A 25,885-nucleotide genomic window follows, 5' to 3' on the forward strand; every position below is an offset into this window, starting at 1 on the left:
AGAAAAGCAGTTGTAGTCTGTTTAAAGTCCAGGAGGCTACTGGATGCTACTGAGTCCCAGGAGTTTGTAGAGGCAAAATAATTACTTCACAGCTTTTAATTGGCACGGCTCGGGCACGGAGGAGTCCTCACTGACTTACCTTTGGAAGGGAATGTAAAATGGTTGACCTGGTAGAAAGAACATCTAATTTGGAATCAGAGGATCTGGGTTTGAGTCACAACTCAACCACTTACATTTCGCATCTTGGGTGAGTAACTTAAATTTTCTGAGCTTCAAACGTACAGATCTGTATAACAGGAAGGAATGAAAAAGTAGGACCTTCCTTGGAATGTGATTGTAAAGATTTGGTGAAATGATGGATGTAAAAGCTTCTCGTAACCTGAAAGGAAAGGTTTATTCACGTGAAAAGATTGGTACTATTCGTGTGTGCACACGTGCGCGCCCAGTGAGACATGCCCCGCCCCCCGTCGAGTACACTCTTAGAACAGACGAGTGTTTACATGGGCAGCACCAGAGCCCAGGGTTCTGCCGGCTCTTCTCACGCATGTCTGCTCATTTGTGCAGCAAAGATGGAGCCATGTGGGTAACCCTGGACTTTTAACAGGTCAAAGGCTTTTTCCAGCAAATCTCAACTCATTGGCCTACTTTATTCCCATGGTATCTCAGCTTTTTGAATAGGTATTACATACTATGCAATTGCAGAAGAAAATGAGGCACAAAATGGTATGTAGGGAAAAGTCTCCCTCTCCTGCCCCCTAGCCTTTCCCCAGAGGCAGTCACTGTTACCAGTTACCTGCGTGTCAGTCCAAGGATATTCTGTGCACATACAAACATCCTTTTTTTCTTTACGTCAGAAGGACACCCTACTATGCACACTCTATTGTACGTTAGTTTTATCATATGTCAATATATCTCAGATAGTTTTCCTTTTTTTAAAGCATTTATGGAATTCGCTTATTATTTTTAGAGACAAGATGGTTTTGCATTGCAATGATCTATCATGATTTATTTAGAACCCCTATTGTTGGCCATATAGATGGTTTTCAATCTTTTTCCATGATAAACAAAGCTAAAGTAAATACCCTTTTACATCTTTGAGCATTTGCATAATTGTAGCTATGTGATTAGTTCCTAGGAGTAAAATTCCCAAGTCAAAGGGTATGTGCATTTGTAATTTTATTTTCTAATGCCAAATTTTCCATCATAGTTGTTATGCTAACTTACGCTCCCACCGACAATATATGAGAGTGCTTATTTCTCTATACCTTTTCAAATCAGCATGTTATCAAATTTTTTGAGTTTTCCCAGTCAGATAGAGTCAATGTGATATTTCATTGTAATTTTAATTTGCGCTTTTCTCTTAGACCGGCATTCAACGTCTTTCCGTGTATTTACATTACGTACTTTTTTCATTCTCTGTCCATGTTCTTTGCTCATTTTTCTATGGTTATTGGGATTGGTCTCATATTGATTTGGAGCAGCTTTCTACATACTAAGCAAATTAGCATTTTGTAGATATATTATAAATATTTTCCTATTTTGTCAATATCTTTTAACATGTCTGTGATACTGTTTACCATACAGTATTTTAAGTTTTTACGTGTTTTAATTTATCAGTGATTTTTAACAGTTTTTGTTTGCATCATACTTAGAATAACTTTCTCTCCCTCTCTGTTGATTACAAAATTCTCCTATGTTTTCATGATAAATCTTCACATTCTCTTATTCACCCTTCTGATACTCCCTTTTTGCAGGAAGGTTGCACACATAATAGATGCTCAAGAACGTTTTTCCTAAACAGCTATTTCTGTTTAGGCTTTTTTTGTCTAGTGGAAGAAACACTGAATTTGGATTCCAAATACCTCACTGACTAACTGTAACATATAGATACCAGTTTATCTACCGTGTACCTGCCTGTTGGATTTCTGTGACTATCTAGTAAGACCACATGAAATAATATATGAGAAAGTACTTTTTATAGGAATCATTTGGGGTGGTTTCTCAGTGAACATGTTCATACGTGCTTTTGCTAATTTTTTTTTTCCCCAGTTGGTCTCAGGTTTGAAATAAAATTTATCTCTAGGAAAAAGCAAACCTCATAAATGTGAGATTTCCTTTATTGCTTCTTTGGGAACATCTGACCAATGTGAAGTCTTTACTGAGCCTCCTGGTTGGGCGTAGAAAAAGGAGAGGAAGACTGGGTCTTTAATGAGAGGGTCTTCCCGAGTGTCCAGACTGGTCACTTCTAAGAGTTGGATGGTTGGGAAAAGTGGGCAGGGCCTTCGGTTAACATGGAAGGACAGAGAACCCAGTTCACTGGGGTTGCGCTGAAAGACTTCAAAGGCAAAATCTTTGGGGAACTAAAGTTGGTTTACTCTTAGATGTGACTTCCTGTGTCAGCAAGGGAAAATTCCCTTGCTTGACCTACGAAGGCTCCAAGGACATGTTAAATGCCTAAGTTATAGAAAGTTGTGTTTGGATTGGTCCCTGTTGATGAAATAGAAGAGCTGGGTTGAATGAGAAAGAAGGAAGCCTGTGAACACAGAGGGCTGTGGACCAGATCCTTCTCAAAGTTGCTGTAATTCAGTTGGAGAAGAACTGAACGCTATTATTTGGGGTTCTATCCTGGTTTAATGAATTGGACAAATTATATTATCCCTTTATCTACCTAAAATGTGAATTTTTAACATTTTTTTATTGAGGTAACTTATATATATATATATATTTGACTGGGATTTCCCCCCTCTTTAAAATGTAAAACAAAGCAGCCCGTGGCATCTTATGTCTGCATAATACCACGATGTTGTGATGTTCTAACTCTAGAAGCTGTGATGGTTATTTCGCTTTGCTTTGCTCCTTTATGTGGTGAAAACAGCTGGGCCACTAGGATGCTCAGTGGTACTGCCTAGTCCCTTCAGAGATTTTACCGATTTATTTATTTTTTAATAAGAAGACCATTTGGGCTGGAAAAGTACCGATGAATCTAATTAGTCTTGGTTTCCTACAGTTGATCCACCCAGCTCTTTATTAAGCACCCACTTCGTGCCAGGCACGTGGTATCTGTTTCACTGTCCCTCTCTGTCCCTATTTGGGAGGAAGCAGAGGTGACAAAGGGATGGCCAAGTGAATTTGGAGGGGATTTGTACCAAAATGAGGTTAAAAAAAAAAAGTTGATTGATTTTCAGCGGTTAGAACGCGAGAACTGTAGTTCAGGTTAGGCCTTGAACTCCCTCACCTGGGCCGCTCTCATCGTGCCTTTGGTGTTAGGCTCCGTGGAATCAGCGGGGCAGCCCAGAGCTGCGTTGCTTTCTTGCTCTTTGGCTGTCTCCAGCTGAGCTTTGGAGGGTGTCGTTGAGACTTCACCTCTCCTGCCTTTTCAGCGGGCCTGGGCATTGCTTTGTTCCCGTCAGGCCGCACTGATGGTTGTAAACATGGAGAGGAGGAACCCTCAGGGGAGTGGTCAGGACTTCCGCGAGGGGAGCCCATACCCCTCCCGCTCACCGTAAAGTGAGCGATTTGTCCAGGCAAGACAGGGCACAGCACAGTGACACAGTGACCCGAGGCCTCCTCAGAAAGGACGCAGAAGCTTCCCTGGCACCTGTTTGCTGAATGGTTGGGTGAACAATGTTCTCCAGCAGTTGCCACCAAGGCCCTCTCCTGGCCATCTGGTCTGTAGGCTTCTAGAAGCCTTGTTGCCCTAAATTCCTGCCCTCAGCCTCTGCTCAGACGCCGCCACTCTCTCCTGACCCACTGCCTGGCTCTGACCTCGGGGCCTCTTCTGCCCCCTGGTGACTCAAACCAGCTACCCTGGATCTGCCTCCACCTCAGTAGACCAGGGATGACAGGAACCACAGACAAGGAAAAAAGTTCCCCTGCAAGTTGCATTGAGTGGGGTCCTTTGCCTTCCCATCCTCCTGGGCTGTGCTTTATCTTGCTACAACGGAAGAGATACAGTTATGCTATTTAGTGCCTGGCAGAGTAGGTGCTAACACACGTGTATTAGACAGAGAACCTAGTGCAGCTTGCCCAGCCCAGAGCAGCCCCCTGGTCTGAATACTGGCCTTTGTTTTTTGCTGATTTCCAACAGGTGTCAGTTACACTTTCTTGGCCCTAAAGCGTGGAGCTCCGCGTGTTTGGTTCAGTTTACCCATCGGCTCTAGACTAGACTGGAGGTTTGTCTCAGTGAAAATGTTTACTTCTCTAATTAAGCAGAATTAAGGTCTGGACTCAAAACTGTCTTGGGCTGTGCTCGGCATAATTGAGATGCATGGGCTTTGTGTAAATAATGTCCCTCTAATTGGCTTTGATTAAGTGCGAATTAGGATCACACTTCACTCCAGTGTGATTTACATTCCTAAGCCCTTTTACTAACTGAAGTAGTGTGGGTGGCCGATAAGGCTGTTTATCCAGGATGCGGAGAGAGCTAGGAACTGGGGAGCTGCAGTTTTCCGAAGGTAGAGAGCCTGCTGCGGAGAGCCCCAGGTCTGGCATCTTCCTTCCCATTTCTGGTCCCTACTTTGGGTGAATCAGCTTAGTCTCCTCAATTTTATAGCTCCACCACTTACTCTTTGATTTTCAAGACGTAGGAAGCTTGTCTTTAAAAATAATAATAATAAAAGCCAAGTGAATATTGGCGTTTGCCTTGTTGGACCTCAGACCTGAAACCGGCGCCAGGGCTTGGCTGTCAGAATTTTGTGATACCTTGGTTACTCGTTGACCAGAAATATTTCATAAAAGGAAACACCTGGTGGGAAGTTTCCTCCAAAGAGTTCCCAGCGTGCGGGTGCAAGTCAACAGACTGCTTACAAAGCGGCTTAACTCTACACACATCCTCCTCCCAGATCGCTTTGCAGTATTCGAAGGGAAAGTCTTTGCCACTGGCCCTTGGTGAGCCCGGATGGGGCACGTGACACATTTTTTCTTGCTCATAAATCCTCTGAATCTGCATCTGAAAGGCATCATATGAGTTAGAGCAACAGTTACTGAGTTTGTCTTGATGTCGGCTCCTAACGCCTAGTGTTGTGACGTCTGGTAGGCACAGGAAAGGCCTCGGGTTAGTGCAAGCCTGGTGAATTGACCCCCAGAGGAGGACTGGGAGGTGGTATTAGGACCCTGCAGGCCACAGACAGCTCGATCTAGAAGGGGTTTCTCCAGATTTTCTCACATTTGCATGCTGCTACTTGGTGAGGGACCAAGAAATAACATGACAAAATAGGGACTTACACACTGACCGCTAACAGTGCTCCAGGATCCGTGGGAACACTGTTAAGAGGTGTGATGTGTGAAATGCTCACTTCCCAGCCTGAAGAAAGAGTCGCCCAGAGCGTCACAGAGGGACTCCTTGATGTGTCCCCTTCAGAGAAGGCTGGACTGCAAAGATGTTTGGACTCTAAACTCTGCCCTGGGCCCACTCAAGTGAGGAGGCAGCCCATTTAGACAAGCCACACTCCGGCCAGAGTGAGGAAAGACAGAGAAGGCTTTCTAGGCCCTGTAAAGTACATCCATTCATTTCTTCATTCTGTAAACATCTGTGGGCCACCTACTGAGCCAGACGCTGGAGATGTGACTAGGAATAGGCGACAGACTCTACCCCAGGAGAGCTCTATCTGGTTGGGGAACAGATCCGTGTGGAGCTAAATGGTAACCAAATGTCTGTGCCGTGGCCAACATGAGGAAGCACATGGTGGCGGCCGTCGTGGGGAAAGCTGTCGGCCATACTGCGCTGGTTCAGAGCCCCCTCGGGCCACGTGCTGTTCCCCCAAAGTGCACTTCTTTTCCTTTTCACTTGAGTGGGACCAGCACATGAATTTCTGAAGACAAAACAGCAATAACTACAATAATTAAGAACAGTTGTTCAGTATGTACCGTGTGCCATTCTAAGGGCTTTTGTTCATTCTTGGAATCAAATCTTCGTGGTATTCGATGGAGACAATTATTATTCCTATTTTAAGAGGAGTAACCTGAAGCTTGGTGATGAAGTAACTCGCCAAAGACAGGAACCTGGCCTTGGACTTGAGTCTGAGGTCGCCACAGCTCATGACCACTGTTCTCCTTCATCAGGGTGCGATGGACTGTGAGTCGGAAGCTCTGGGCTCTGGTCCCGACTCTCACCAGCGGGCTGTGAGCTCTTGAGCAAGTTACTTCCTGTCTCTGCCTCGGTTCCCTCGCTTGCCTCCCCATCAAGGGAGACGCTCAGTCAGCTTCTTGAATCACAGAAAACGCCTGGACTGTGGCTAGGGAAAGGGTATGCGCTTTTGCTGCCTGCTGTTGCTGCCATCAGTTGTGAATTTTGTGACCCTGATTTGCCACCTGCCAGCCCGGAAGTAAGTGATGTTGGTCTTTGTCCATCTCGACCTGAATAGTTGATTCCAGAAAGCCTCTTAAAGTAGGGAGAGCTCTGTCTCTTCCTTTGTCAGGAGTGGCCCAGGCAGCAGAGAGGGGCCCAAGGTTATGGGGCACAAGGGCTTCGTCCCAGGGCCACCTCGGCTGCAGGTTGTCCTAGCTGTACGTCAGCACGTGCTTTCCGCTTCAGGTCTCCTGTCAGGCCTTGCTGGTAAACGCAGTGCTCTGATCTTTCAGAAGATGTAGTTCAGCCCGAGACCTTGACTCGGGTTCGTTCTCCTAGACTCCCGGTGGGCTAGGATGATAGCTTCCTTGTCTGAGTGACAGAGACAAGGAACTAAGTCAGAGGCAACCACAAAATATGGCCCCCCCAAGGGCCAAGAAGTCTCCCTTCCTTCCCACCCCTTGGGTCTACTTGTTGGAACAGCTTGTTTCAGACTCTTCGTGTTGTCTCCTCCTTCTAATCATAGTCTGGAGCTTTGACCTTGAGTTGTATTTCCAAGTGCTAAGCATCACATCGGAGAGGATGCAGCCACTGTGACTCAGCTGGCTCGCTCAGAGTTGGGGGGGGGGTGCTGACCCAGGAAATTCTCACCCACTCATTAGGAGGGGCTCCACTTCTGACCTCTCCCCAACATCTTCAGATGAGCCCAGTTTGGTTTTTAGCATCTTTTTTTTTTTTTTGTTCTCAGCTTATAATTTCCCAGCAGCAGACAGAGACATTTCCCTCCATGGGCATTACTGCCATATACGAAAGCACGCTCTTCTCCGAAAGCCAATAAACTGGCTTTAATGGGTGTGCTGGCAGCTGGCAGCTAAAGGGTTAAAAGTTTCAGCAGGCAGACTGGCCAGCAGGAGTTAGTGGTGTGGAGTAAGAGGGACGCCAGGCTGTCTCTAAACTTTTTGGCCCTCCCCAAGTACAGAGATGAAGGAAGAGCCTCTATAAATCACTGGAGATTAGAGACCCTGTCCTTGCCGACTCTACGGGGTTGCACTGCTTAATGTCAAAGCCTCACGTATTACTTTAACAGCACTCCTTTTCTTTATTAAATCCACTTTGAAATAAAAAAAAAAATGATGATCTTTCCAGTAAGGGGGAGAAGGCTAAAAGGATTTAGAAAGTATCTGCTATGTTACATTACAGAGACTAATAACTGTTTAGGGAGTAAGTAAGATTTTTGCACCATCTTAAGCCATAAAAATGAAAAGATGTATAAAGGTCTGTTCCTTAAAATCAATTTGTTTGAGCATTTATTTTGCCCCGCGTCCTTGCCTTCAGATTCCTTCAGTGAGTGAGCACGGGGCCTGGGAACTGGAGGCGTGAGTGCTTATGACCCAAAAGTCTGGAAACAAGCTCTTAACGGAATTGTTCAGAAACAAGGGTATTTCATAGGGGTACGTGCTTGTGCGTGTGCGTGTGCGTGTGTGTGTGTGTGTGTGTTTCTGAAGGGAGCTTGGGAGGGAGTGCAGTGGTGGAAACAGTTCTACTTTTATACTTAAAAGAAAAAATGCAGACTTTGACTACGTTCCACTAGAGGCCGGGACTAAGCTTATCTCCTTCATCTGACTTTAATGAAGACATATTTTAAGCAGCTGCACCCATGTCAAATGTCATATTTTGGCTCAAAACGTCCACCTTCTGAGTGGGAGGTTTCTCACAACTAAAAAGTTGGTAGTAATTATAAACTAATTGGGGAGCTCTAGGCAAAGTCTTGTTATCAAAAAAACTCGAGTTAAAAACTCATTTATGTAGATGAAATTAGAGTGGCCGTGAGTTGATAGTTGTTAAAGTTGGTGATGACTACATAGGGTTCATTATACCATTTTCTCTGCTTATGTATTACATTTTTTGTTGTTTAGAAAACAAATAAATCGGTTTAAATAAAATACTTAGCACTCAGAATTAAAAAAAAAAAAAAAGACAAAAACCCATGAGCTGAAACGTTAAATCGCCAATGACAGCATTTTTATTTGTACTTTCAGAGAGATCTTAAGATAAAGAAAAGCTGCACAGAGAATTTGGGCGCCTCGAATTTGTTTACTCCCCATTAGGCTCGAAGCTCCTTTCTGTTATTTTCATTTATAGTCAAATGGCCAAGACTTAAATAGAATTATTTCAAGAAGGTAGGATTTCCTCACTGAAAGCCCAGCCAAAAGCCTTCAGAATCTGGGGAACAAATGTGATCAAGGGACTTTTTCGGTTTGCCTATTTTAGCCAGGCACCCATAAGCCAAGCCCATCATGTTTTCAGGGCTTCACGTGTTTATTCAGCAAATGTTTCCTGACAACTACTACATCCCAGGCAGCAACAAAAAAGCTGAATAACCCAGGCTCCCACTCTTGAGAAGCTTACGATCTTTAATGGGAATAGAGAGAGACAGATTCAATATAAAGTAGTCATGAAACCCTAAAAACCAAGGCCACTTTTCAAGGTTGCTATCCTGGATGCAGGGAAGGGAGCCGTGCTTTCTTCCTGCCACTCCCAGGTCACGGCTTGGAGGACTGTGAGGTCTGAGATGAGCAGGGAACCCTCTTGCAGTAGATTCCTCATTTGGGAGGGTGTTGTTTCCATCTGCATTTTGAAGTCTGGAAGGAGTTCACACCTTTAAAATGTGATTCCTTATTTGCCAGGGAGGAAAAAAAAAAAAAAAAAACCAGGTTGTTTTGTAGTGCTTCCCATCCAAAAGCTGACAAGTCACCGCTTTTGATTCTGACAAACAGCTTGAAGGTGTCACCTCTGCAGTCTCCTGACACCATGAGTTGTGGTCCTTCACTTATGACGGTTTGTGCCTCGTGTATGCTTTCATGTATTTAGGATGGTTGCCCAGTTTTAAAGTAGCAGCTCTGCAAATAGCTGGAAATGGACGTGGAGTTCAGGCTCGGTTGAACTGGGGTCGGTGGTGGGTGTGTGTGCACACTTTTCGAGCCGTGCGCGTGCCGGCGCCGCTGTAAGTCAGCGCTGGAGCAATTTACACGGGGCTCCACCGTGACCAGAAAAGAAAAGGCACCAAGGGCGAGGAGGAAGAGGGAGGGAGGGGGGCATCTAGTGATCCTGGAACAGTTGCTCAGACCAGCATTTAGTGTTTTATTAGGAGAGAACAACTCTATAAAAGGAACAAGAGGTTCAATCATTATGGGAGTTGGGGGGGGGGGGTGCGACAGGAGGCAGCTGCCAGCACGACTTTGAAAACCCTTTCAGATCCTAAAAGAGTTGCCACATATAACGGGCTGCAGCTGCTGGGATCATTTAGGAGAAATGCAGAACTTGGCACCCACTCACCTCCCCGGGAGATGGGAGTCTAGGATCACCCCAGTGTTTTCTTTAGATGAGTTCCAATCCCGCCCACCCCCACTTTCCTTCTTTGCCACTGAACCTTCTCACAGCAGTACTTGTATTTCTCATTTTTTTTTCAGGTAGGTTTGCAGAGAATTAAAAGAAAAGGACAGTTCCCTAGTTTGATTGGAAAGGGTGAGTGGGTGGGTCGTGGTGGGTTCTGGGTGCTCGGGAGCTGGGTAGGTGAGGCCAGGGTGGGAGAATACAGAGGGTCTCTTAATCACGCGTCCAGTGTTTTGTACTTGATGAACGAGTTCCCATAGCCTTGCAGGCTATCCCTTACATGATGTCATGCAAGTAACAAAGTACGTGGATTTCATTTCTGAAAATCTGCCTCAGGATGTCTGTTTTTCATCAGTACATACTGAATATTTGCAAAGTTGAACCCTTGGTGATTAAAAATCTCCAATTAAATCATATAAACTTCAGCAATAACCCGTGATCACATATGCCAGGACAAAAATCATTTATGGGGAGTTATTTTTGACAAATGCAATGTTGGATATATGTATAAGATTTTTGATAGAGATTTCTCCAAGTATGATCATCAATTACGGCTGAAATTTGGCAACCAGAAGAGTTTGTATGAACTCATGTTCTGCGAGCAAGCTCAGGGACCACCAGTATGGTAGCAAAAAATATTACTGATCTAATCTTGAAAGAGATATGACCCTCACCCCGCTGGGGAACAAAACGAGAGAAAGTCAGGGGATGCAGAGGTAGTCATAGTTTTATATTTAGGAGGGATATTAGAAATCCTTTAAGCCAGAAATCTCACTTCTAGTTTGAGAAAATCCCCCTGCCCCTCCAATCTGATAGCTTCTTACTTTCCCCACCCCAATTTAAAAATCATCCCACTCTTACTTTGAGGTGCACATGTCTCTCGGATATGCTGAGATGGAGGGAAAAAAGTTAAGAATCTCTAATTTAAGCTTCCTGACTCTTCCTGAAGATGAGAAAACTGGAGCTCAGAGAACTCCTCTCAAAGAAAACAGAAGAACGTCTTCTTATTTGGTCATGACCTGAACCAGGCATTTCTAAGACCACGTCACAACCCTTCTGTAGCTGCCAGGGGACCAGGGATCAACAATGGTCAAGGAGGAAAGAGAAAAGCTCATGTCGCTGGGGAGATGATGTGAGGGACCACACGTGCTCATAAGCTTAAATTCTATGACAGCAAGGTTCAAAAAATCTACTGGGAGTAGCAACCCGTTTTGCTGCAAAGTATGTTGTTGTATCTCCAAAGCAGTTAAGTAATAGATTACAGCATTTCGTTTTTATGTCTTCCAGTCACCAAAATAAGTTGCTATTAAAAACAAAAACAAAAACAAAAACAAAAACAAAAACAAAAACAAAAACAAAACAAACAAAAAAAACCAACGTATAAAACCCTGACTACTGTAGTTAAACTCATAATGGAGTTATGTTAGGTTTGAAAAGAGACTGGAATAGAGCGGCCCGTGTTTTATTCTGGGCCCCCACGTCTGTAGCAGCACACCCACAGGTCCTCTCACCAGTCTGGGAAAAATCACCCATCCTGAGTGTCTTTCAGTCTTTGATTCAGCCATACAAGGAGCAGGCTGAGTTATGCTACCCACAGTATGGTATTTGGAATTCCTTTTGTTATTAAAAAATTCCACACTGGTAGTATGAGTCCAGGAAGCTTGAGGAAGGATAAGAAATAGAGAGCCTTTGTCTAGCACTGTTTTAACACACTCCTTCAGGTACTGGTGGGCAGACTTTGAATTTGAGGGGCCTTGAGTTGAATTCCAGGCTGGGCCCCTGGCGGTACTCTTCTGCTCTCCCCCCTCTCCTGTCCCTGTGTTTGTCAGAATTCTCAAGACAGGGTTGTCCCTTCAACACAATTAGGCAACTCCATTCCTTCCTGCCAGGCTCCATCCAATCCCGGCACCGGGATCTTGCCTTCATTTAATACCATGGGGCTTGGGGATAAGGTTTGTCTTTTACCAACAGATTCTCTTGAGACTTCTGGTTCATTTCTCCCCCGGGAGGTCTTTGCCCTGAAGACAGGTCTCTCTGCTTCTCTGGTGCTTTCAGGACGGCAGGCCAGTTAAGCATTTAGCCCCCTCACTAATTTAGACAACAAAGACCGCCTCCACCCACCTGACCACAGCCTTTGATGACATCACTCCTCAAGACTGTGGCTGACAGGAAGGTCTTGGTGTCACTTTATGGTGGAGACAAGCTGAGAAGCCCAGCTTCTAAATAGCCCCTGCTGGGTGACGAAGTCTCAATTGGGGAATGTGTTCCCCGCCCCCCCCATCCCGAGCCTTATCTCTAAACCTTTGGAGGGCATGCTCCCTAATAAGCTGCCTGAGATGGGCAACGCAGACAAGGAGCCCCCTTTAAGTGAGTCACAAGATCTGGAATGATCATGCTGGATTACTAGGCAGACTAGCCAGCAACCCCATTGCTCCTTTCCCGAAACTGAATTCCCAAGTGAAGTGGTGTAGAAGGAGCAGGTGATGGCGGCGAGGAGGTGTTGCTGATGGAGACTCCTGCCCGAGAGCAGTCTGGCTCCTGGCGGGTAGGAAGGCGTAGAGGACCTCTATCTCTGAGGCTAGCAATGCCCAGCATTATCCCCAAGGCGAAGGGCAGCCCGAGAGCCTTTTAGAAGATGAGCCGTCTCTCTGTCGCTGAGGTCAAGGGAGCTGCTTTTCTGTGCACTTGCTGCCTCCAAGAGCCAAGGTGGTGGCTTCCAGGTGAAGGTTCCTTTGTCCAGTTCTTTACATGATGATGGTAAAGCCTCTTTCTGCTACCACTCAGTGCAAGACTAGTCTTACTGAGATGTCTGTTCTTGCATTTGAAATTTCCACAGATCATTACAATTTGAAACACAACAGTTGCTCAGACAGCTCCTGCCCTGGCCCAAGAGGGTCCTGAACATTTCCCCTTTCTTCCCTGAAAATGAGTTTCATTTTACTGATGATGTTTAGTAAAATATCCCCCCCCCCAATTTTTTTTTTTAGGGACATGGAATCAAGATATAGATCATCCCCCTATCTGCCTCCACCACTCCCTCATTCCCCCACTCAGGTTAGACAGCCTCGACCCAGAGCTCATTTGGATACCCCACGTTCTTCGTGGTTACCTCGAGTTAGACTCAGTGACAGTTTGATAGGACTGTTGCTGGCAAACTCCGTGAAGGCAGATCCCATGGTCACTACGATTCGATGGTTCCCGATGATTCCAAGGCAGGCAGTTATGTTATTGTTCCAAGCTTCAGGTCTTCTGTGGAGAGATGTTCCTTAGGATTCCATCTCCCTTTTGAAAAGGCGAGTCTGACAAAGATACCTGAACCAGGATGCTTCTGCCCAAGCCATAATAATGACATCACATGTGGCCGAAGTTCTCATTCCCCAGCCTACCTTCTTTCCTTTCCCTTGGCAGTTATTACTGTGCTTCTGTAGGAAAGAGAAGCGTTTCCTAGAATATCTCCCTACCATTTTGTTTGGCGTATTCATTTAGTCAATGAATTTATTAAGCACCAACCACGTGTCAGGGAATGCTTCCTAGAGGAATGATTGCTTCAACCAAGTCTTGAAGAGCAAGTTGGAATTCTCCAGGCAGCAGTGAAGAGGGAACAGCATGGACGAAGTCCATAGACAAGAGAGGCCAGAGCACAAGCAGAGCCTCATTTAGTTCAGGAAAGCCAGGCTGGAGGGCATAAATGAGAGATGAGGTGCAAGAAATAGAAGGCTGGTCATGAGGAGTTTTGGTATCATGGTAGAGAGCCCGAAGGCTTTGTGGAGCTCCTGTGGAATTTTCAGCAAGGCAATATGGTCAGATAAACCACTTTGGCTACAGTGTAGAAAATGAATTTTTTTTAATTTTATTTTTTTTATTGAAGTGTGGTGGGTCTACAATGTTAGTTTCAGGTGTACAGCAAAGTGATTCTGTTATACATATACATACATACATACATATACATATTTTTTCAGAGTCTTTTCTGTTATAGCTTATTACAAGAAATTGAAAATAGTTCCCTGTGCTATACAGCAGGTCCTTGTTGTTTATCTACTCTATATATAGTTGTGTGTATCTGTTAATCCCAAACTCCTAACGGAAATTGGATTGAAGTGGGGTGAGACTGGATCCAGGAAAACCATCAGGTCCTGACTGTATTGATCTAAATGATAAGTGAGGAAAGCCTGAAGTTAGGCAGGGGTAGTGGGAATGGAGAAGAGAAGCAAAATGCGAGAGAAAGCTCGGGAGCTTTATGAGGGTTAATGGCGTTTTGCATCCAGAATGTAATAAAGAGGGAGGTGTCTAGGATGGTACCCAGGGTCTGGTCAGGCAGCTGAGCGGAAAGCAGTACCATTCATAGAGCAAGAGGATGGGGAGGAGAGGAGATATGTTTACTTCGTAGCACTGAGTTTAAGGAGCCCAAGGAACAATCAAGAGAAGTAGGGGCAAGTCATACTCCTTGACTCTCCCTTTCTTGGCTCAGATCGTCTCACTGTCCTTGGCTGTTGGTTCGTGAGTGCAGGGGAGGGAGAAGGAGGGGGGCATGTGGAAACTCTCAACATCCAAGAGAAGTTAGCATAAACCCGCCTGTTGAGATTATTTCCAAAATTTGACCAGATGTTTAAGCAAATTAACAAATGATTAAAGCGGCCGTCGGCAGAGACCTAGACCCCTGTAGGGATAGGCGAGGGAGCAAGGCCACAGGGACAGCGGAGCCCAGGTGTTCTCGCTGGAAAGGTCAGTGTGATGTGGGTCCCCGGTGGTTGGTGGCCAGAGATAAAACAAGGCGAGCCGAGGCGGACGGAGCGGGGGAAATAGGCAGTCTAGGAAAAGTACAGATGTTTGTGTTCATTTTGAGAATAACTTCTGCCCAGTGGCTGGGCTTTCAAAAATGTTTTATCCTATCCATGGTTAGTAATACATTCCACTTTTCTCTATAGTTAAGTGTTTCATCCCTCAACAAGACTGTTTCTAAATAGTCCAGAGAGAATAGTTTCAAAGAAGGACCATTGTGAGGGTTTTGCTATTGCATGAGCACTGGACCAGCAGCTGGAAAGTGATGTGGATTCCCCACGTGGAGCCTTGAGCACATCACTTACTATCTCTGGATTTGAGCTTTCACTTCCAGACAGTTAAGGACTGTATCTTAGTCGGTTCCTGGGGTCCTTTCTGGCACCATCATTCTATATCTGTGTCCATTTCTGATTTGAAAAGGCCGCAAGCCTTGCTCAGAATGGCAGCTTCTTCTCACTCTCACCCCAAAGACACGGGCTTGGATAGCAGCAAAATGCCTCAGTAAATTGTGCTTCCCAGCACACTTTGTGTATGGTGTGCAGTAGGCTTGGAAATTTGCCACAGAGACACTTGCTGCAGTCCTTAACCCATCAGGGGTCATTTAGAATGTCAGGCTTTAAAATCCACTGTCTGTACATCCCCTGTCCCTAAAAACAAGTCAGCTCCCTAGCTAGCCTCAGCTCAAGGCTGCATTCTTACTGATCTTCAAATAAAAGCAAAATAAAATGAACAGGACATTGAGCTGTAAGATACGGAAACTCTCCCAAATGTCCTGATCTTTCTGTCCCCGATATCACTGGGCTCTCCTTGGTGTCTTCATTCTCCTCCATGTGAGTTGATTCTCCACTTCCCAGAGGGGATGTCCCACAGCCTGTGTGGTGACATTCACGCTCCCTCAGTCTCCATCTCTCAGGCTGCATCTCCCCATCTTTCCACTCATCCCTCTCACCCCTTGTGGAGGAGCAGAGATTTCAGTGCCCTCAAATACGGGCTGCCTTCCAGTTGAAAGTCATCACATATCATAATTAACCACTTACCTTGCCCAGGAGGGGAGTCTGAGTAAACTTGGGATAAATATTTGTATTAATTCATTAGCTATCTTGTGACAAATTCATGGCAGTTTCATAGCATTCTTCAGAGGGTGTGGGCTCCTTTCCGAAAAGAATCTCATTAATACTTGTGTCATTTTTGGTAGGGCAGTTAACATGTATCAAAATGTTTATTTCACATTTGGATATCAGCGAGCCAGAGAGGTTTAGCTACTTGCCTATAATCACACAGTAAGTGAGTGATCAGCACAGATGAGGAACATTCCAGGTGGAATGAAACCAAAATGTTTGGGCTCTGACAGAATAATTCAGCAGAAGGATGTTAGTCCTCAGATGGTGAGTGCAGCTTAGCCTTCAAGTCCCATTGCTCTCCCAGGAGAACTGTATTTTCTACTCTCCTGAATTCTATTATGACAGGTTTTTAAAAATGATTTAAAATTTATGTGTATGTATGTGCATGAAAATATGTAGCCGCTCACAGATACATATATAGAAGATGAAAGAGAAAAATGGACAGCTTATAATTACAGATATTTTTGTTCATCTGGTATCCAGATGATCTCCCTTGATTCTGACAGTTTTGACAAATCAGTTTATTAAAATTGTAAATGTAACCCAGAGCTGTTTAGTACAGAACTAAGCAGAAGGTGCTTTCTCCTCGCATTATATTTTGCTGTTGCCTTATGAGAAGTAAATACAGCTTATACTTGAAGGACCAAACGGCTTGTCCTCTCTGAGAAGGATGTAACTTGCCACATATATTCCCAGTTGGTTTCACTGTTCTGAGATGCTAAGGGTATTTTCATAGAGCTTTGACCTTGATCAGGCACAGAGAAGCCTGGGCCCCCATGTCCCCCTCTCCTCTCCAATGCCCCTGTCCCTTCAACCTCAGGTTTCTAAATCGAAAATTCTAAAGAGAAGACTTGCTCCCTAATATCCCAGAAGGCATTGTTCAGGTGACATCTGGGGAAAGAAATCATCAGAAAGGCAAGTTTCAATTTGGGGTATGTAAACCCATTGTGCTCAAGGAACAGATTTTCACTGTAAACTCTTCAGAAAAATGCATGACAGCAAGCAGTAGTGGCTGGGGGCAGCAAGATGGGAAGAGTGAGTGCTTCTTCAACAAGGAGAGAAGAAATGCACAAGAAGTGGAACTCCCTTTATGCAGCCACTGAAACTCAGGAAAAGAATTCCTTTCCCCCCCCATCAACTGCCACGGAAAGTCCAGGGAGGTTTTTATTTCATATCTGATTAGCTTCAGTTGACAGTGCCTTCCACTACTCTGACTGCTTCTCCAGCTTTCCTTCCCCAGTACTTCTAGTCTTTGCCCGGGAGTCACTTGTAAACAAGCATCTATGAAAAGGCATCTAAATCTTTCTGGGGAGAAGGGGATAGCTCAGTGGTAGAGCGAGTGCTTAGCATGCACGAGGTCCTGGGTTCCATCCCCAGTACCTCCATTAAAAAATTTTAAACAAATAATTAAATCTTTCTGCCATGGACTGCTGGTAATCTGATAAAGCCCAGGGACTCCTCAGAATATTTCTCAATGAATAAAATGTATAAGAACATAATTATTAAAATGTTTCATATGCCTACACATTTATGATAGAGTAATATATACTTATGTTTTAGCATATTGAATAACCAGAACTAGTCACTCCTATTATCAGTCATAATGTGTGTATACCAGAGATTAAAGTCATAACATGTGTGTACGAGGCATTAGCAGACTACAGCCCAGAGATGGTTTTTGTAAATAAAGTTTTATTGCAAAGCAGCCGCGCTCATTCATTTGCATATCATCTCTGCTTGCTTTCATGCTACAATAGCAGAGTGGAATAGTTGGAATGAGATCGTACAGCCCTGAAAGTCTAAAGTATTGGCCATCTGGCCCTTTACAGAAAAAGTTCCCCAGTCCCTGGTGTATGTTGCAGCAGTAGTAATGTGCAATCAAAATGTGATTTCCGCTGACGACAGTCATAGGCATTGCTAACTACTGTTTGCTGCCTACGTTCATAATTGATACAAGTACTAAATTTCAATTAGAGGTTAGTGAAAATTTAGGTGGAACTTTTTTTCCATCCAACTCCACAGATCACTTGAACACTATGGATTCCTTGGGGACCTGTGGACCCCAGGTTAGTAACCTCCAGATGGGATTACAATTTAAAAGAATTTTCGTCAAAAAGAAATAGTTCTTTTACAGTCTGACAAATCTGCTCCCTTTCTACCCCTCTCACAAATTTGTATATTGTAATTTCATATTTTGATATAAGGGGTTTTTAAGGGGTAAATGAAAAAGAAGCCAGGATCATCCCCAGAATCAGGTGACTCAGAGCCACCGTGGACTCATTAAGAGTCCTGCAAAGACCCAGTGCCTTGCTGGGGAAAGGTAGTCTCTGTCAGCTCACGCTAAGAAAAATGTGACATCCTCTGCACAATCAGCTCATCACCACTGCCCCACCCCACTCTTGCCCAGGCAGGAGAAGGAGCCAGAATTTTCCCCACCCCCACTCCCAAGCCTCTCCCTTGGTGCATAACTTGACTTTTCTCATCTTGTCTTTTAATGTCACATCAAGACACACCACGGGATCTGACTTTACCATTTTTGTGGCTATGGTGTCTTATTCTCCAGAGACAGCTTCAAGTATTCAGCAATAACTCATGTCCACTTAATGTGAAAATTGGTACCATCTAATAGAATCTTCAACATGCTAACCACACCACTCCAATAATGAAATGCAAATTTCTCTGCTTTTTTTGTTTGTTTGTTTTTAAGTATGGTCATTTTTAGACTCTCGAATGGAATATCCTCTTTAATATGAACTGAGAACTGGGAATAAAGGTACAGATTTTTCTTACACTTATTTTAAATAAACTCTTTCCCAAGAGTCGTAGGCTGTATCACGTTTAATCCTCACATCAGACCCAGAGAGTCCATGCCATTGCTATTCCCACTTTACTGCTAAGAAAACTAAGATATGGAGAGTTCAGGTGGCTTTGATAAGTGGCAGGATTCCAGAATTCATGTATTTATTTTTTCCAACTTTGAGAGAAAAGACGGTCTTACTTTAAATGTTCCTTCATTTAGGGGATCAGCTATGGCCCCTGGGTGTGTTTGTATCTACAGTGAAATGGACTAGCTCTGACTAGTCTCAGAGGATCTCGGATCTAGGTCATTTCCCAAGTTTCTCATCTAAGCTGTAAAGGCTCTGAGAAAGAAGACCATCTTTAAGGCCCCTTCCACTGCCGTGGAACCATCTGTGTTCTGAGATACTCAATGCAAAGATGCTGAGGAAGCCCAGTCTTTGACAGAGCGCCCCAGCCTGCCTTACAGGTGGACCATTAAAGGCAAAGGCTAGTCCCACAGTGGGACCTCTGAGATGGATTCACAGCCCTGCAGCCCCGTCCTGTGTGCTGAACAGCTCTGCTGATACAGCAGAGATGAGAGATGATAGATTTTTCAAATAATACTTGAATGTCATCTGATGGAGACAAAACTGAAAGGAGGTGTGGGGACCCAGAGCTGCCCACTGCTGCCAGAGATCTTAAAAAAGGGCAAAATAAAATCGTCCCTCCCCTATGAGAGTAGGGGAAAAATGTCAACAAGTGCCTGGGTGCAGGGACCCAACGGCAGCCTGGAACTTCTGAACTGCCAGGGAAACGTGCAGGGGGGCGAGAAGGAACACGTGGGCTTCACTGAGCAATTAGTGCTGTGGGTCTGCCCGCCTTGGAGTCCTGGTCTACCTCCAGTCTGATCCAGCCCCAACTCTGCTGGGCTTCCCGGACGGTGATTTGAACTGACAGCCTTACCACCTGTTGTTAATTGGACTTTGGGGCTTTCTCCTCCTGCTGTCATTTCTCATTTCTGTCCTTGACGTCTTTGTAGGGGTGTGGGGGCCGTGGGGAGTGACCAGCCCGCAGGAGGAGGGCCCAGGTACGAGACGGGGCTCACCCTCCCTTCCACCGCCTACTCTGGCCTGGCCTGGATTGATGCAGAATCCGTGTTTCCCCGTCCTCTCTCCTTCCCTCTGTGCTATAGTTTCCTGCTGACATTTCTGACTGCCTTCTGGATCGTAAGATCCTGAAGAGCCGAGCTTGAAGAGTCATCTCTGTGGCCCCAGCACGAAGTTCTGTGCCTGGCGCTTAATAGAAGTATTCAGTAACATCTGTTGGATGGCTGGCTGAAGAGTAGGCGTCGTTTTCCGATGGGGGCATCCTCACCGCTGCCTCCCTCTCCACACAGATCGATCACCGGTTCCTGCTGATATTTTTCTCCAAAAGTTCACGAATTTGTCCTTTCTCCTTTTCATTCCTATCACCACGGCCTGGTTCAGTGCCTCATCATTGCCATTGTCTGCTCTGCCCGCCCTTCACGTTGGCTTCCGTTTATCTGTCCTGTGACACGGCTGCTCTGGCCTCGTCACTGTCTTGTCTGAAGTCTGCCAGAGGCTCCCTGTTAACCCACCAGCAAAGAACCCAGTCTTCTGGCTTAACAGACACACATGACTATATATAAAATAGACAAACAAGGACCTACTGTCTAGCACAGGGAACTACATTCAGTTTCTTGTAATCACATACAAGGGAAAAAAATCTGAAAAGAAAAATTTATATATGCATGTATATGTGTAAGTGAATCACTTTGCTGTACACCTGAAACTAACATTGTAAATCAACTACACTTCAATAAAAAAAAATTTTTTTTTTAGGGAAAAAAACCCAATCTTCTTAGCATGATCTACAGAACCTTTCCCTGCTCTGGCTTCTGCCTGTCCACATCCACAGCTCTGACAACTGCCTGCCTTAAATTTCACGTTTCAGCATCACCAGGATTCTTACAGTTCTCCACATTAGTCATGCTATTTGCTGCCTGGGGGTGCCTGCCTTGCTTTCGCTTTGTCCGTTCTCAGTCACACTGTGAGACTCAGCACATATGTCACTGCGTCTCGGAAGCCTCATCTGATCCCGTCTCCGCAGGGAAGGAAGGGAGGGAGAGGGGGAGAGTAGGTAGGCGACATCTCCTCTGGGCTTTTACAGAACTCTGTACGTGTCTCGGCATCCCTGACCCGGGAAGACACTTCCGTAGGGTACTGACCTTCCAACACGCCTCTTAATACCCTCAGATTCTCTCCATTTTCCTTCCCAATCCTTCTCTCCTAGAATAGAGGTGACAGGTAAATGTGACCTTTCTTAGGAGGATTCCCATTTTTCTAGCGCCCTGCTCCTCTGCAGATGGGATACTGGTTGTAGTCAGTGAGTGAGGACTCATCTCTTGGGGTTGCCGGATGACCCCAGGATAGTGAAGAATCCATTGAAATTGGACTCAGCTGCTCAGTTGGGTTAATGCTTTCCTTTCCACTCAGTACAGGGTGAGTAACGGAGATTGTACCCGAGCTCCAGCCACACAACGTGAGGGGGGACCACAAGCCAAAAGCCGTGCTGAGCCCACCCAGCCAAAAACAGCTTGGCATTCTAGAAAGAGCATGGTCTCTGAGGACTGACAGGCCTGGTTTCAAACCCACCGTTGGCCACTTCACAGTGTAAAATCGAGCAAGTTCCTTAAATCCCCTCCTCATGCACGATACCTTCCAATTCCACACTGAATTAGGATGAGGATTAAATGAGCTAATATGTGTTACATGCTTGGAAGAGTCACTAGCACATAGTAGGGGATCAAAAGTGATGGCTGCCTTTGTTGTTATTTTAACTGTCTCACTCCCACCTGAGTTTGTGTCTGTGTTTTCCTCTGGTTTCACTGAACTTGGCCCTGAGGCTTATCCTCCACTTCCACCTCCTTGGGGGGCTTCTGACTCAAACACCCCAGTATGTGTTTCTAGTTTTCAAACAGTTGGTGAGAACATTATAAAGCCTTAAATCCTGTCTATGGAAAAGCAGCATGGTATTAAAAAAAAAAAGGGGGTGGGGAGGTAAATCTGAGTCCAGGTCCTGGTTTCTCTTCTTAGTAGCCGCAAGATCTTGGGCATAACTGTTAAGAGTCTCTGCACCTGCGATGTAAAGATCCCATGAGGTTAACGTATATCTGGAACTTTCTACGCTTGGATGTGCTTTTTTATGTCCTTATACACTCTTTTCTTACCATGAAAATACTTTAACACTATAATAGTGGTTTGGCAGACTTCAGCCTTAAATATAACTTAATTTTAGAGCTGAGCAGGCTTTGCTTTGTCTTCCAATAAAAACACTCTCTTAAGAAGTGGAATACAATCAGTATCACCAAATAATTAATTTTCAAAGATAATTCAAGAAGCTCTTTTCTTTAAAATATTTCTTTGAAAAAAAGCCCATAGATCGTCACAATTATTAATCATTCCTTAATGGAACTTTGGATTTTTCCCCAGGCTTAAGCAGAATGATTATTTCTAACTCTTTGATTTCCTGGCGTCCGATCTTTCTAGGAACAGCCCTGAGCCTCTCGGCCAAGTTGGCGTTAGAGCTTCTGGGCCACTTTCCCCAGCTTCTGTGATCCTCTCAGAGATCTGACGGTGTTCATCAGAGATTCATTTCTGCTGAGTCCTTGTGGTTTTCCTTCCCCATAAGCCGCAGAATTAGAAGAGGAGGGACGAAGCTAGGGGCCCAGCCTACCGCCGGGTTTGGGTTGGCACTTTCTGAATGTTGGTTCCCATCCTGCCGAAGAGTACACCGCAGCCTACCTCAGCCGCCTCGTTCCTCTGGGACTGTTCCCAGAAGGAAATTCTTCTGTCAGTTTTTAGTTCACTTTTTGGAGAACAAAGAACACTACCTATAATTTTTCCCATTCCGCACCCCTACACTTTTACTAGCATTTACTAGAGTTTGACTCCAGTCGAGAGTGATCTCAGAGAAGAATCAAACTCATCTTTTCTTTCTCCCATTGCATTTCCCACAGCTGTAAGCATAAGAAATGCTGAATTATCTTTCTTTAGCCTCTAGCCAACATGAGCGGCCCCTTTTATTTTTTTGTCCAGTTTTATTGTGGTGTAAATTGACACATAACATTGTGTAAGTTTAAGGTTTGATACATGTACACATTGCAAAATGATTACCGCAATAAGATTAGTTAACCATCACCTCACAGAGTTATTTTTTTTTCTTGTACGAGAACGTTTAAGGTCTTCTCTTTCAGCAACTCTCAAATATATAATACACTACTGTTAACGATCGTCATCATGTTGTACATTACTAAGTGATCCGTTTAAACTTTACTTTCTGTGCTTGGCACCTACCTGTGTAAAGCAGCAATAATCCCAGTCATCTTAAGTGGGATTTTGTCCTCCCCACCCCCAACCAAAAATAGCATTCGGAAACAAAAGGAACCATATAAATCCCAGAGAAACTACAGAGAAGGCGCTAATTTCGTGTCCAAGTGCTCTACACTGAATTACTGTCTCCCATATAAACGGTGTTCATTCTGCCTAAGAACATCATGGTCCACTCATTGGGAAATAACCAAATTAAAGCAGTTAATTCTGACTTCTAACTGATTTTCAGGAACACCTTCTTTAGGCACTTCCATCTGACCTCTGTCAAATGCACAGCGAAACATCTGCTACCTAGTTAGAAATGTAACACCGTTTTATGAGCGTCTTGGAATGATGTACCTTTATGCTGTTGAGACTTAAATTTTCCGAACACTAATTAACTTGGGTGGATAAATACGTATTTCATCCAATTACCTTCTGCTTTATCTGTTTAGCTGTGTGTGGGCCTCCTGAAAAGGGACCTGGGAACCAGGGACAGAATGCTGACTGGCCCGCGGTGAAGGGGGTACAAATGGCCGAGCCCTGTGAGCGGGGCTGAGTGTGTGGGGACTCCCGGTGTTATTGTTTATGCCATTTGGCAAATATTTCTCCTCAAGCCCTCAGCTAGTTTATAGCATTTCATTTTACAGCCCATCACGATGATAGTAACCAACCCCAGGAAAACATCAACAAGCCGTTAGAAACCATAATGTTAGAAGATGAATGTGACCTCAGAGACCTCCATTCCACCCCCCCATCCCTTCACCACCCTCCACCCCGTTCAGCGTTCAGTGAATTTCTTGAGCCAGAGTGGTTGCCATGGTTCTTGGGTCAAAAGGAGGATATTTGGAGGGATTTTTCTAAACACACACATATAAATGTTGAGAAATAGGACTCTCAAAAGTAGGAGTTATACACAGACCCCAGTCCCTCTCGGTGAGTAAGACAAAAGGCAGCATGATCTATAAATACAGTAAAGTGCCTTCAAATGATGAGTATTGGGGCGGGGGTGAGGGGAGGCTGTGTGACACCAAGCATGCCTGCTAGCCCCTGCAAACACAGCCTCATAAGAAATTTTCCATTTTTGAACAAGGAAACAACCATTACATTTTAAGTTGCATTGGTTAAGAACAGAAAAATATAACTTGGCACGAGTTCCTATCCTGGCCGTTTAGAACGAGTTGGTCCGTAACACCACACTAAGTCTGTTTTCTATCAGTGATTCCTAGCCAGCTTATTAAACAGATTTATACAATGAAAGAATCTAATAACAGAAACATTCACCTCCTTTATTACTTGGCATTATTTATGGTTTGAGTTTTTTCAGCTACTTTTTTATGCACCGGAATCTGGCAACTTTGTACTTATAAAGTTTATGTACCAAAGTATGAGTAGGTTGGGGGAGCATTATATGCGTCCCCTCCACCCGGCCACGTGGACTCCACCAGCAGAGATGCCGAGGACTTGTCTGTCCCATCCTTTCGGTGTTTTTAGCATGGAATCCTGTTTCCTTTTGGAGGCCATGATTCTTGACACAAGCAAGGGTTAATTTTTACCCCCCAACAAGGAGTAATGTTCCTTTCAGCCCTGGGTTTAGTAACAGGAAAAAGAAAAAAAAAAAAAAGAACTTTAGCCCGTGTGAGAATGTTTATAGGGGAATTAGATAATTCTCTACTGAACTGCAAATATCTCTCAAATTTTTTAAGATGGAGAAGGTATTCAGAGTCTCCTTTTTCCTCCCCATTCATTGTCAGATAATGAAGGATTAGGAAGAAGTAGTGGAAATTTTTTGAGGGGACTGGTTTGGGGAGAACCCTGGGGTACTAAACTCTATAGCATCCCTCCCCGAATCGCCCTTTTGGAGGAGAGGTAGCAGGGAGCCACTGAGAGGGCGCCAACGGACCTGAAGTGGATGTCAGATGGTCCGTGTTGTGTTCAGTGTGGCCCTGACCCTTCCCTACTTCAATTTCCTCTGCTTCCCAGCTTCATCATAGCATGAAAGAATATTTTGATGTGTTTGTTTCCCCTGAGGAAGAACCAGTCCCATCTCACAGAGATGTCACCTCCTCTCTCTGAGGTGCATCCTTCCTCCCAAGGAAAACACATCCGTGAGCCCCTCTGAGCAAAGTCTGGAGCTGGAGAAGGGGACCCAGGTGTTTTGGATGGCGAAGCAGATGCTGCAGGGAAGCAGTGGTCTGTTGATGGGTTGAGGAGGAAGGACAGGATGACGTGGGGGAGACCAGGAGGCTCCCATGAATATACACACCCTTGTAAAATTAGTCCATGAAGTCGAACGGCAATTTGTACAAGGAAGCCGTGAATGCTGGCAAATGAGAACGTTGGTGGTTAAAGATGAGGGTATAAAATTAAGGGACAGGCTTCTGCTTAAGCCTTTTCCTTATAAAACCCACAGCATTTAGGCTACCGCCTTGTGTTTCCTTAATAAGGAAGCTGTATCCCAGCCATGTGGCAGGAATCAGACATTGTTGCCCATATGGCTTCTAATAATAAATATGAGAATTCAGGGGTTAATGAACTGGTCCTGGTTCTCAGTTATCAGTGAGGAATTGCCATGGGTTTGCTGGGTGAATGGATCTAAAGAGGTCACATTTCCTCCCTCTCCCAGCTTCCAGATTTCCAGCCCTACCTCCCTGTCATGCATATATGCACATGGGTTTCCATCTCTTGGACCCACTCATCCCTAATTTGAAGAGTCTTTTGAATCATCCAGAATGAGACCATTAAAAGGCCTCCCAAATCTCTCTCTAGTCTCTGCATCTCTCAGAAACCAGTATTTCCCTTGAGCCCAGGTACTGAGCCAAGCTGTGACCCAAAAGTTCGAGGTGTGAGAGGTGTGGCAAGGATCAGGCCTCCACACCCTGCCCTCCGAGAGCCCCCGGTATTGCTCTGTGTTAACAGATCATTCTAGTGGTAAAAACAGTGAGAGAAAAGGGACTCCCAGTTCTGTTGGCCATTCCATGTGCTTGGGGAGGCAGCTGGGAGGAAGGTGGAAGGCAGAAGGGGGAAGGCTGTGCTCCAAGTGGCTTCTGAGGATCTTCCAGGACATTACTGGCCATCCATCTCAGTCAATTAGAACAGGGACTCTGGATTAGTCCCCACAGACTTCAGTTCCCAGC

General features: G+C 44.9%; 1 protein-coding gene and 1 long non-coding RNA gene across 24 annotated transcripts in view; one reads left to right on the top strand and one right to left on the bottom strand.

Moving 5' to 3' along the window:
- Window positions 1-25,885, top strand: part of BCAS3 (BCAS3 microtubule associated cell migration factor) — a 483,031-nt gene that overhangs the window by 386,750 nt on the left and 70,396 nt on the right. The gene's annotated exons all lie outside the window — the stretch shown is intronic.
- LOC116669265 lies at window positions 2,013-18,223 on the bottom strand. The gene is made up of 4 exons (XR_004326601.1): window positions 17,671-18,223; window positions 9,534-9,544; window positions 3,752-3,754; window positions 2,013-2,023 (listed from the first exon to the last, which is right to left on the bottom strand). It is a non-coding gene; the product is annotated as an uncharacterized LOC116669265 (long non-coding RNA).

Source organism: Camelus ferus, chromosome 16, assembly GCF_009834535.1.
Source record: "Camelus ferus isolate YT-003-E chromosome 16, BCGSAC_Cfer_1.0, whole genome shotgun sequence".
Classification (NCBI taxonomy): Eukaryota; Metazoa; Chordata; class Mammalia; order Artiodactyla; family Camelidae; genus Camelus; species Camelus ferus.